The sequence below is a fragment of the Pygoscelis adeliae genome, unplaced genomic scaffold, assembly GCF_000699105.1.
Source record: "Pygoscelis adeliae isolate BGI_AS28 unplaced genomic scaffold, ASM69910v1 Scaffold270, whole genome shotgun sequence".
NCBI lineage: Eukaryota > Metazoa > Chordata > Aves > Sphenisciformes > Spheniscidae > Pygoscelis > Pygoscelis adeliae.
Window position 1 is genome coordinate 344,488 of NW_008823916.1, and position 13,176 is coordinate 357,663.

Genomic DNA, 13,176 nt, shown 5'->3' on the forward strand with positions numbered 1-13,176 from the left:
TTACTAATTTCTCTTGGAGGACACACGCCCAAGGTCCACTTAGCTTGTGAAGTCTAAGAGCAAAGCTCAAGTTGTTTTGCACTGATTTATCTGTAAGCACTCAAAGATGTTTATAAAATGTAAGGTATCTGCTCTTAAATACATGTACTTCTTAGAATTATATTATTTCAGATTAGTTATTTGGCGGCATCAGTGATCCCCTATACTAGAAAAAAAATTAACTCAGTTCCTCCCATTCTGGATAATTTCATTCAGTATTTCCCTGTCCTCTCCCTTGGACGTCTGAGCAACCAAACAGGTGTATAAAGGTTGGCTCTATAAAAAGAGCACTATAAAAGAACTGTGACCAAGTGATGATAAAGTAACAGGTACAACTGGTTGAAAATTTTTTCACAACACATATTTTGCCATTGAAAGATGCCATTTTTTATTTGACTGTGAAAACTCAGCAAGAAGAAAACTAAAATGTAGTCAGCAGCATTTCAGGGGTTGCCTTTCTCAAGAAGAAATTCCATCCTATTCTGAAACCACTTTCTGAGGAAATTTTCTTTGAAACCAGTAACTTTTCTGCTATGGTTTGCTTTGAAAAAAATGGTCTTTTTGAAAGAATAACCACCTCAATCATTTCTTGAACTTCCTTTTTCTACTAAAGCACAGAGCAGCCTGGACTTCAATTACTAAGTGAAAAGCATTATGGAAGTAAAACTACAGTGCCCATGGTCTCCTTCATCCCAGGACAGGAGGAGAAAGAGAATTAATCTTACATTCATTAACACCTCTAAAAATGCAGAGATGTGCCCATGGGGAAGTAAGACATGTCAGTGCATTTTAAAACACCATTAGACACCAAATTGACATTTTCAGGTAGCAAAATACTTCAAAAATAGCAGCCCAAGAGCTAAAGAGCTTTTTATTGATGGCGGACTCATTGTCCAATTACCTTCCTGTTTCTTACTATCTTTGAGGACACTGACTCTTCTGTTTGCAAGGCAAGTTCTGCTCATTACACAAAAAAAGTATCATAACTACAGACAAATAGCACTCCCCAGCACATTTGGCTGGAAACCATCTTGGCTCAAGATGTGAAACAAACAGCTTGCAAGACTGGGAAAAGAGAAGAAAGAAGAGCTGGGGAGGGGGTGGAGAGGGGGAGCAGATACTAAGATTTCTCAGTTTTCTAATTTGATTGTGCTGTTCTGGTGTATTAGCCAACTCCACTTTCTCTTTTCCTACAAAGCATGTTAGACCAGCTGATGAATTTGACCTGTGGCACTCCAGTGATTCACAGCAGCTAAAAATATGTCCTGTATTACTTTTTTAAAAATACAGTTTTTGTTTGAGGCAAAATAAGGATAAGGTCATGTAAAAAGGATGCCGCTGAATGAGATCAAGGAATAATACAAACGGCAGTGGGTTGACTGAAGTAATGTCTCACATGGTTTATGTTGCTGCTTCTTTCTGCCTTCGAGGTGCAAAGCCCAGGAAATTAAAATGCTGCACCTATAAAATGCACAGGGTTTTTTTTACAAATTAGGTTTATACCCTTTATTATGTGAAGAGGTGAAACTCTGAATGCTGAGCTGAAAAAGCCAAACAAATGTTCACTTGGAGCATTTTTTTTATATATATATATATTTCAGCTGACATTTACAACAGTGGCTTTTTTTTTTGTGTGATTTGGGTCCTGCTACTCAGGCAGCATAAGAAAAGGAACAAGTATCTTCCAGATTTGTCCTGCAGGGACATGTGGAAGACGATGGCAGGCAAGGGAGCATGTAGCTCACTTCTGCTCTACCACAGAGCCTTGGTTTGTGGTGCTGTGAGGATGGATCTTTCTGGACAGTAGAGACTCTCCTTTATGAAAACTGAGAATATAAACTGCCAGATGGACTTACTAGGGAGTCTACTGCTGACTGATGGGAAAATCGAAATGGAAATAAAGTTTGAGATGAATAGATATATAGGGCAGCCAAAGAATATGTTCATCTGGGAGTTAGGGTTCAATGGAACGGTGAGGCATAGACGGTTACCTTATAGTATCATTGCAAAATGAGAAATGAACAGGTCTCTCACTGAATGGATTCCCCAGGCCCAGAAAAACTACGTCTCAATAGTAGTTGAAACAAAAGCTTCCCAACCAAGGGTCTGCCATCTCGGAGTCTTCTGAACCGTAACGAGAGAAATGAAGCTAAGTAGAGCTGGCTTGTTGGGGCTGGATGCATGGAGTTCCCATGGAACCATGTGCTCTAGGCAGAGACTCCAGAAATTGCTCACAACCTTTGGATTAATAGTGTGGTCTCATGGTTAGAACTGAGGACTGAAACTCAGGCGTCCTGCACTGAAATTATTTTGTAAATCATCTGGTATGTCTCAGTTTATCCACTGGTAAAACCTCACAGGGGGAATGTATGTCTCAGTGAATTAAGTATTCCAAGGACCTCACAGAAAAGGTACTGTCAAATCCTCATTTCCATAATTAAACATCTTCCTGAAGAGTACTATAAAATTACCAGAAAATACATAAAAGCAAAGAACTGGAGTGTTATCCCCTGCAATGTAAGGGAGAAAAAGAATCACGGATAGGGAAATGTCTTTTGCACTGAAGAAGAAAGTCTGATGTTACACAGAGATGTGTAACAAACATGACCACTTGAAGTTCTAGAGTAACAATAGAAAATTGAAGACTTATTCTGAAGCCAAAACAGAGTGTGCCAAGCCAATTACCAGAATAAGAAGATGAATCCATGGAAGTAAATGATAAGGTTAACAAAACCCACAGAAACACACCAGAAAATTTGAGAAAAATCTGCAACTGAAACAAAATACATGGGTCCAGCTAATTATCTTATGTCTACAGAATGCCCTTTCATCTATAACAGTCTCCAGACGTTTTATGAAATCAGAGGAATCATTCATACACACACGTACACACAATCTTTGTCCATGATGAGCTGTATCCACCGTTGTGTAGCAACGTCTTCTGCTGTTACACAACTGAAGTGATTCATGCCTCCAGACAGGAAGTAAAGAACGCTACATCCAGCTCAAACCACAGAAGGATTTTTATACAAGCCACAAGAAACAAGCTAGTTGTTTTATGGGGCAGATTATTCAAACGTGTTACATATAAACAAAAAAAGAGAAACAGAATTAGAAGAGGTAACTATGGCAGAACTAGCACCAACCCCATCTGGTCTAGCTCCCAGTGACTGAAATGAGGCACAAGTTAACAGGGAATTCAGTCTGTCCTTGGAGCCTGGATTTTTGTTAAGAGCTCGGACACTTACTGGAAATGGGAACTCAGAAAAGAGAAACAAAACAAGCAGGTCAGTGGGGTGCTTTTGAGCTGCATTCAGACTCATGGCAGGGTGCACAGCAATCAGCCGGGTAGAGCAATTTGCTACAAACTTGAGAGAAAAAAAAAAAGACAGGACTATGCATCTACTAAATAGTTTTTTTCTCCCATCTGCAAAGCAATCCCTGTTCTTACTGTAGCTTTCAGAGCTGGAAGAAAAAAGCCGAGACAAAAACTGTGGATCAGAAACAGCAGGACACATCAGTGATGTGAACAGCAACAAAGGCAATGAATTCAGAAAAACTGTCGCTGTTCTAAAAACAGAAGCAGAACTATAGAAATAGGTCATCTCAGAAGCACTCCATGGAAAGCAGAAGGGATGTGTTCACACCTTCCTTTTGCTTAGTTACCAATTGAAACCCCCATTTGCATTTACAGCACAGAAGTGAGTTTTACCTGTTAGTCTCTGAAGACATATGTGGAGCTTTGGATTGTTAAATGTGGAATTGAATCAGGTCCACAGGAGAGCTGCCACAGACACTGAAGCCTAGATTAGTGCCTTTTACAATATTAAAAAACCCTTTAAGAGCAAAAGCAACTTTTGCGCATAATCTCACAGCAGAAATCACTCTTGCCTCCTAAGTATGTACTGTACCTTTTAATAAAGCCTTTCCTAATAGCAAAAGCATTCGCTTGCTCTCTTGGCTTTTTCCTCCTCATAGCAAAGACGCAGAGCTGGAAAGATCTATGGTTTTCTAAACTTGTCTTTGGAAAGTTTTTTTGCCAAGTTACACTTTGTCAGAAGCTCATTATTTTCTGGGTAGACACTAGAGACTTCACTTTGAATTATTTTGAGGGCTTTGCTGATGCAGTTTCAAACGATGAGGTTTGTGTGCTTTTTAGCATGAATCACAGCAACTTATGTTCATTCCACATATAAAGCTCTGCTTCATTTCCAGACCCTTCTTCACAGTGTTTCTTCCAAAACCACCTATAGGTTTTCCACAGCCCATTTCACAAAGTTCTAGAAGGTTTTGTGATGAGATGGGAAGAGCAGAAATTCAGGACTTCTGAATTTTCTTCCCACTCCTTTCACGCTGGGCAAGAGTTTCTGAGAGCAAAGCAGCAGGCAATTCTGGGGATAGGAGCCTGGACAGTCTCATTTGTCCCTAAAATTCACAACTGAGGTATCAAACATCAGCTTTTCTAAAGATAATGAGAGGTAGGAAATGAATCATCAATACTCTTGATAAATATAATATGAATAGGTGAATAAATAGGTGATCTGCTATAAAAAACAGATGCCAAATTAATAAGCTTACCAAAAATATTGCTGAAAACTATGCAGTAGAAAATAGGATCTTTGCATGCACTGACATACTAAACAAATACTCACATAGTATACAAGTGAATAGGCTAAGCACACTGAGACAACATTGCTTTGTACAGCATCTCTGATGAAGCTGTTTTTTTAAATTTCTCCTGGAGGTCAGAAGGAAGAGATTAGCCAAAATTCTACTCCATACACCCAGCATCACACTTTTCCTTTTTTAAAGTGATTTTAGCTGAAGGAATGTCACATACAAAGGTAAGTGATGTGGAATTCTTCTGTTTTAATGACTTTGCTGTAACCAAGAGCACAAATAATTTACACGTGCATTGGCCTGGAATAACAAAAACTGTTTAAGAAGTATGAATTGCTACAGATTATATTGGTCAGCAGGCAGCAGAATACTTTCAGAATTCATTGTGGTTATTTGCATGCAGTTTGTAATTTTACTTTGATTTAACCATATACTTATTCAAGCAATGAAAATGCCATCTTTAAAAAGGTCTCAGAACTCGGTCATAAATGCCTGTATTATTCTTGGCGATCAGAAATGTTATTACTTGCCTCCTGTCATTAGCAGACTTTGGTCATCTTCTTAAAAGAAGCTGGGAAAACATATGGGTAACCCTTCCCCAGACAATTCTTTGCTTTTAAAACAACTATTAGTTTACTTGGGCGGCTTTTCCTCCCTGCCAGAGCTCCTCTGTCCTTGGTACTAGCATCTGAAATGTGCAGGAATACGCACATTTTTTTTAACTTACAAGACCACAGAAAGAGTTCCTTGAAATCTGACTTCCAGGAATAGCCCTCAGGCTAGATATCTGCTTGGCCTAGTTCTGTCAGATGTGGTAGCATCAAGAATTTGCATCTTTGGCAACCCAGGGTAGGGTAGCAAACTCTTAGTAGAACAAAATATATAATGAAGAGTGAGGATGGAGTGAAATCAACCACGGCTTGGCAAGACAAAATAAAATATAAATTAGATTCACAAAATATGAAACAAATTGAGTGCAAGGCATTCAGAAAAGGGCAGGAGACTGTTTCTAAAAAATCCAGTCTGAGGATGTTTCTCAGTGCTCTGATGTAAAGCAGAAGCACTTATGCAATGTAATGGAAAATACAGCCATATACATAGCCCTGAGCAAGTGATTAGTCGCAATGGTGACTGAACTTGGAAAAAAAATCTGCGCTGCTGTTTCAAATGTCAACAAATTGGGCACTGTTACACTAATGGGAGACTTGAGAGACCTGCACCAACAACGCTCTGACCTCGTTCTCTTAACCCACAGTGACTTGAGACCTGTCTCTGCTAAAGTCTTAGCTGACAGCAATTTGAGCCGTGGAATAAAAGAAGGGATGTGGAGCTCAATTATCCAGCAACAGATCTCCAGTGAAATCAATGCAATTGTGTCACATGAAACTTTGGCTGGCAGCCTCTGAAGTCTGCATAGGAGAAAACCATCCCCTCGGAAATGCAAGCTGAAGTGAAGTGGACAAGGAATAATGCAGACAATGAAGTGCCACTGTATGCATGAAAAATGCTCAGTGGATTCTAATTTCCTCTCTGTCAGACTGGTTTTATCCCCATGTTACTCCATGAGCAGTACTCCTGACCTATATGAGCACAAACCAAATCAGATCAGGCCAAGGCATTTTCTGCAAAAAGAAATTTCTCTACTGTATAATTAAGACAATGTCAAGCAGGTATACTATATACTATTCAACACCCCATACCAAAGTGAAATAATAATTGCTTATGTTAGCAGAAAAAGCTCTGTCCCCAGGTGAAACCACTGAAGTCAGACACCGTAGGTTCAATTTTTATTTACAGTAAGGCCCCCATTTTGTCAGTGTAGTAGGTCATACTAATAGGATATTAGGATATAGGATTATAGGATATACAGGGCATATTTCTATTTATAGGAATTATATTTTTCTTACATCAAGTGTGTGTTTTATGTATATACAGAGAAACAACCGCAATTTAAGGGTTCCTGCACATGTTCTGAGCAACATAAATAGTACAAAAGAGAGTCAGGCCATAACCTGGAAAGCAGTGTATTGATTCAGGATCAGCTCCCTTTTCTTATAGATGAAACTTCACCCATTTGAATAGTGCCAGTGGGACCATTAGACATGTGGAAATGCAATCACACCCAAATCTAGAGGGATCCTAACCAAACCAAGGCAAATGAACTCTGTGTCCAAAATGACCTTCCTGAGCACTGACATGGCATTACAATACCAGAAGCATGGGGCTTCTGAGAATGCAGAGGGGGCAGTGACACTGAGTTCCCAGAGATGCAAGAGCCTAGGCACCATGTCCAGTGATGGGGAGAGCATGGACAGGCACACATGGCTGCCTGGTAGTAAACCATATTTCCTTGCTTCTGCCAGCGACCCTGTCAAATCTCAGTGTACTACTACTAAGGTAAATAAACAGTATGTGAAATAACAGCCTGAGAATGGCAAATAAAGTACAAATAATGTCTTATGCATTTGAGAATGGCGCTTTCTCTAGGTTGTGCATTCTTTCCATCAAACTTGGAACTGTGGCACTTGTAGTGCTGCATCACTGTGATTGACTTGCTAACCTGTAAAGTGTATAAGTCTACACCATAATTAACACTTGGCAGTGGAAATATAAATTCCCTGGCTTGTAGATGGTATATCCTCCTATAAACTCTTCAGTTGGCCACCAAACTGGAAAAATAGATAGGACATTCATAAGGAGTGCTCACCATGGGAAATGCCAGCATTTTTTCCTGGAAACTATTTATATTGCCAAAATACATCAATAAGAAAAATGATCTGAGACCTTTCCCTGAATATGCATCCTGTTCTCATTTGACTTGTAGTCTACAGTGTGCAGCATTCATTCTGAGTCAGACTTGAATTACTGTAGTACACGCAATGCAGAAGGGAAGTACAAGCCACAAGTAAAGGAAAAATATGCATTACACTGTGTCTCACTAAGAGGAACGGATTGCCTACACATCACAGGCTACCTTTATATCTTTCTTGGCATAGACCTTTGTCACACAGCACAGAGAAACTATTTAGGAGGATTCAGCATATCCAGAAGAGGCTGGCTTTCCAAAAGAACCAGTAAAAACAAAGAACCAGTGCAAAGTAGACACTGAGCTCCTTTTGAAAGCCTAACAAACTGACTTCTGACAAAATGAGATCATGCCAGGCCAAGAAGGAAGATAACCACTAAGGTCTTGTACTGAAGTGTATAACACATACTGAAAGTGAACCTTTCCTGTCTGAATAAAGGCTTTTCATCAAACCAAAGAGGCAGAACACCACAGTCACAAGTGTTCAGCTTACCATTGGCTCTCTTACCTGCTAACCCTGCATCCTGTCTTTGAGACAAGCCCAAAACTGATTGAGAAAATCTGTCTGTTTCCAGTTCTTTTAATTTCTTGGGAATGAAAAGCAAACTCCTTTCTTGGAAATAAATCTTTTTCTTAATCCCTTTCCAGCAGGAGTTCCTTAATGGTGGAAATAACTATTTAGCTAGTTCTGATGGGCACAGAGGGAAACGATCTCACAGTTTAATTTTCATGTATACTCAGAAGAAGATTTCACATCCCCTTTTAGCTTTGTGCTGCCAGAATGATGTAAAAGAGCACAAATTTAAAGAAGAATCAAGAGTTTAGATTAATATTATGGTTAATATCCTAATCCCATAAGAAAATTAGCATTTGTAATTTTAGGTTTATGAGCTTATGATGTTCTGGTGCATCTTGGGATAAGGCCCAGACAAATGCTGAAGTACTTAGTTGAAGCAAAATCATTGCAGTGGAAATTCCCCAGGCACCCAATTTCAGACTCCTTTGAGTATCTTGGCCGATATCTATACCCATATAGTCAATGCTACAGCCTGGCATGGGGAAGAGGCAGACTACTACAATAGACCTTTGTAGTGCCTGTGATTCAAGCAATTGTTTTTAAAATCTGTATTAAAGATTTCTGTTCTACCACCCTGTACTTTCGACTCAATTACTAAAAAGAATATGTTTTCTAGGCATGAAACAATATCATTTTTGTCAAGAGTTTGGAAACCAAGCACTTATATGAATTGAAGAAAGCTTCCTTTCTCTTCCCTGTGCAGTTCTGGTTATGGGGAAAGAGCTTTCTGTGTGAGTAATCTTTCTAAGTAGGAAGCAGAGCTCCCCTATTGCTAGGGAAGAATGGACCTCCAGTAGGCTAATATGTGATGGATGACTGAATGCAAACTTGGCAACGTTGTTCTCTGCTATCCAAAGAATACAAAATGCCACAGGCTATTCGTACACAGGGACTCTCTAGTTGGAAGTTCTGAAAACTTGGCAACATCCCACCTTAGTTTAATTGAAACTACAGTGGCAAGACAATTAAGGATGTGAATTTGGAGAAATTTCTTGCAACAAGATCAACTCAGGATGAATTTATCTTTGGTGATTGACTCATTGCATAAGCCAAACAAAAACATAAATGGAAAGTTATTCGCATTGACTCCACAACCTGAGCAGCAAAATCTCACATTTGTTTATGAGGGCTACTTTATGGGATATAATGTATATTCTTTAAAGTCTACATCCAGATATACTCACTGAAGCTATGGGGTGGGGTGGGGGTGTTGTTTTGTCAGCAACAGGATATGCAGTATATAGGAGAAAAATGATGCATATAGAAATACAGTAAAATATTACATTAAGGCCATGTCTAGTTATAAGGGCATGTGTATCATTCCAGTAAATGTTAAAAAGAGACAACAAGTAATTCAAACTTTGTCATTTTAGCAGAAGGATTCCTATTATATTCCTTCTTTCAATGCCCAAACACTTTTTGCTGCATCAAGAGACAACTCTTGTCAGGCAGAATCCCATTCTGATTCCTTCTCCCCAGTCTGCCCATTCCGCACAGTTTAGTTACATCATACACTGAAAGATTTCACTAGCTGGAAGAATGCCCGGTTTTTAACTTTTCTCACATGTGGAAGGCATTTAACTTCAGCTCAGATTGGACAGAGGATCGAACGCATGAGTGGACAGTAAGCACTGAGTTAGGGGAAGTTTCACACTTGTATAAATGTCAGAGCTTGGTGGAAACTGAGACGGCTCAAGATTGCCTCTTGGGGTTGTTAATTTTCCTTCTTTCCGGTATTCCCGTTCCTCAAAGAACTGCCTTCTTCCTTCTTTTTTCTCTTCACTACACAAAGAACTTTTTTGAACAGCTAATAATAGCAATTGTAAGTTCTTTGTGGCAGAGAGCATCACTTACTACGTCTATTCACTCCTTCTAATACAATGAGGCCCTAAAATGCTGTAGCAATAGTAACAACATCATCAACTTCTAATAAACTCCTACACAAAACCAATAGAAGCCATGGACAGCAAGACCACTTTGATATCAAGTAGTTTAATGAATTAAATTGCATCTTATATACTCATAAGTGATCTTTACACATCCCTTATTTTTCAGCTCTTGACCTTAAGTTATGATGTTTCCTGTCCAGAAATTACTAGTTACTAGTCCTACAATTGCTTGCACTGGTTTTGCATATTTCTCAGCCTGGCTGATGATAAAATACTTAGTCAATTTAATTCACTCTGATTGTTATCTTCCTTAGTTTCCTACTTCAGTAACAATGATTTTTCTGCAATATTAGATCAGCAACTTTCTTAAAACTACTGAGGGTAGCTATTACATTTTACAGTAGTTTCAGACTTCTGTAGTTTATAACCACGGGTTTTGATAACAGAGATCAGTCTTTGAGAAGGGTATGCTAAATTCACACCAGAAATTGTCTGAGAAAGTGCATGTTGGTAAATCAAAGCACAGTTTTAAAGCCCAATATCTCAAACTGCCACAGTTCAAAACAAATACCTTTTTATTATTGGAAAGCTGAGATTTCTAACTTTCCAGTGCTGTAAATCAGCCATCCTAAGCCTGGAGCTTTATGAGACACTGGACCTTAAAACTGTCAATGGCCCTTCAGCTTAGCAGACTGTGATGGCATGTATCCAAGGACAAATATATCAAGTCACAGGCTTCAAATTAGAGTAATTTTTAACCACTCTGAATTTCTCTTGTTTCAACATATGCCACACAGGTAGGACAGGTAAATGTGTAGCTGATAATGAAGCAGACACCACCCTCTGCATTTACGCTTACTTCCAAATGTAATATTCAACCTAGACAGATACCAGGGTTCACTGATGGAAACAGGCAACTGAATGAACACAGTTTCTCCCTTACAGATTTGCCAATATGGGACATCCATTTACACCAGACAACTGTTATACAATCCAGTACACTTCATTGCCTTTTAGCACCACCCAAACCTCTGAACACAGCCTACAAAGCTAGATGAACAGATGTACTATTGTGTTGGACCAGGAAAATGGCAGAGAACTGCACAAGCAGGTCTAGTATTTCAAATGGTTTTACCAGAAGGGATGAAAGGGTTAAAGCTCTGGCTCCAAAGCAACATCACTGTTTCAAATGCACACTTGCTTCTCAGTTCTTCTTCACTCTTGAAAAGGATGAAAAAGGCCCGAGAAGCACAGACTCTGCCATCTAATCTCTCATTTTCTTATCAAAAAGTGGAACAATACTCAAGAACAAACTTTGACAGTTTCTTTATAGCAAGTCAGAACATCTTCATACATGAATAGTCTTTGGCTTTTTTTAGATATTTTATAAAAAGCAGTAATATGAAAAATAAGCCACCCGATCTGAACTTCAAATGCCTTTAGAAATGCTGTTCTAGCAACATGATAGTTAAGTTTGAATACTGAGGAGAAATGATCCAGTATTAAAGAGCTGGGATCAAAAAAAAGGAATAGATTTCCATTAACAAAAAGTCTCCAACACAGTTACTCATAATTTTGTAGAGTACTTTTTAGCCTGAGTTTGGGGATATTCCCAGTAAGTTCTAGCATCATGAAGCATCATTATTTCAACAGGATGATTGGATCTGGTTGGTTTTCTTTTCATATACCTATCACCACAGTGTACCTGGATGGGATTTCTTCAGCAGAATATCAGCTTCCTCTCCAAATGAGACATGACATTCTAATCTGCAGGCTGTGTGCTTTTCAGCAGATCCTTTAGCTCTTCTACAGCTTTGGAAAAACTGGTAAAGTAACTGTAGTTATAGGATTAAGGACTGGAACTTGCAAAGAATTTTCTCTGGGCTGAAAGGAGCCAGAGGATAAAATTAACGAGCGAAAAATATGGGAAATTAATAGCAATTTACTGAGGATAGTGACTGTGATAGGGTCAGTGACTGTGATAGGGTCAGTGACAGTGGGGGCAACAGTCCCCTCTACAGCATCCCTCTCACTCTGCCCCTTTTCAGCTGCTAATCACCCTGCTCAGTTCAGATGTACATCCTTTCCTGAGCAATGGTGCAGAGGTGTAGCAGCTGCAAAGGGGATGCGCTAGGAACGCCCTGATAACCCTTCCAAGTACTTTCAAAATTCACTGCCAGGGAAGGTGAACTGCAGATAGACCGCTTCTCTTCTTTTGGCTAGACAATTTCATTTGATCAAACATTTGCTACCGAGTTCCCAACAGCAGTAAGAAAAAACCCAAAAATACATCATAACACTTTTCTGCAAGTCTTCCTAGAATTCAAAGGACTGTCGCTAGCCCCCACAGTCCAGTTCATTCTCGGACTACAGCACCCTTAAGATGTCACAGCTTTAAAAGGCAAATGCACAACCCCAGCATAATAAAACAACCCCCACATATAATGTTAATCGGGAAGCGCGTAAAATGAATTCCCATTATTTAACCTGATTTTAAAAAAAAATAAACTGGGAGAGAAAAACAAACACAACAGCTTGACGATAAGGCTTTTACCCAGTCCATAGAACCGCATGTATCTCATTAGTTTCTATTTTTTTCATGAAGGAAAATTCAATAAATATCTTTATTATGCTTTTTAATTTTATAATTTCTCCACTGTGCAAGAGGACACGTCACCATCATTTCAATCTGAACATATCTTTCTCCTGCATAGTATGATACAGACTTTTCAGAAGTTTGGAATAACTGCCAAAAACTCTCCTAGTAGCCAGACAGCAAATCAGGCAGGGATAACTCTGCAAAAGTGATGTAACACAAAGTTTTGAGTAAGTGGGCTTAACTCCTAAATGAAGCTAAGTGCGATCACCTTCTCCCAGTCAGCTTCTCTATTTTAAGCCAATTTGAACCTAACTGGTAAGTGCAGACACAGTCATGCAGAAAATCTCAATGCACAAGGGAGCAAGTAGTTAAGACACACTGTAAAGCAAGTGTCTCCATTTTTCCATGATGATGGAGAATTTCACCCTCCCACTCCCCAGAAGCCGCCCATTTAAGTACTGGTAATAAGATACCAGTTGAATCTTCCTTTGTCTTTTGCTCCCCACTGCAGACTAATGTTATCATACTTCTAAAAGAAACTGGAGCCCAGTGGGGGCGGGGAGGAAGGTGACAAAGGCTTCAGTGCAAATAAGCGTGCAGACAGCAAATTAAAAAGGAAAAGGGCCTGACTCTTTTCAAGTCATAC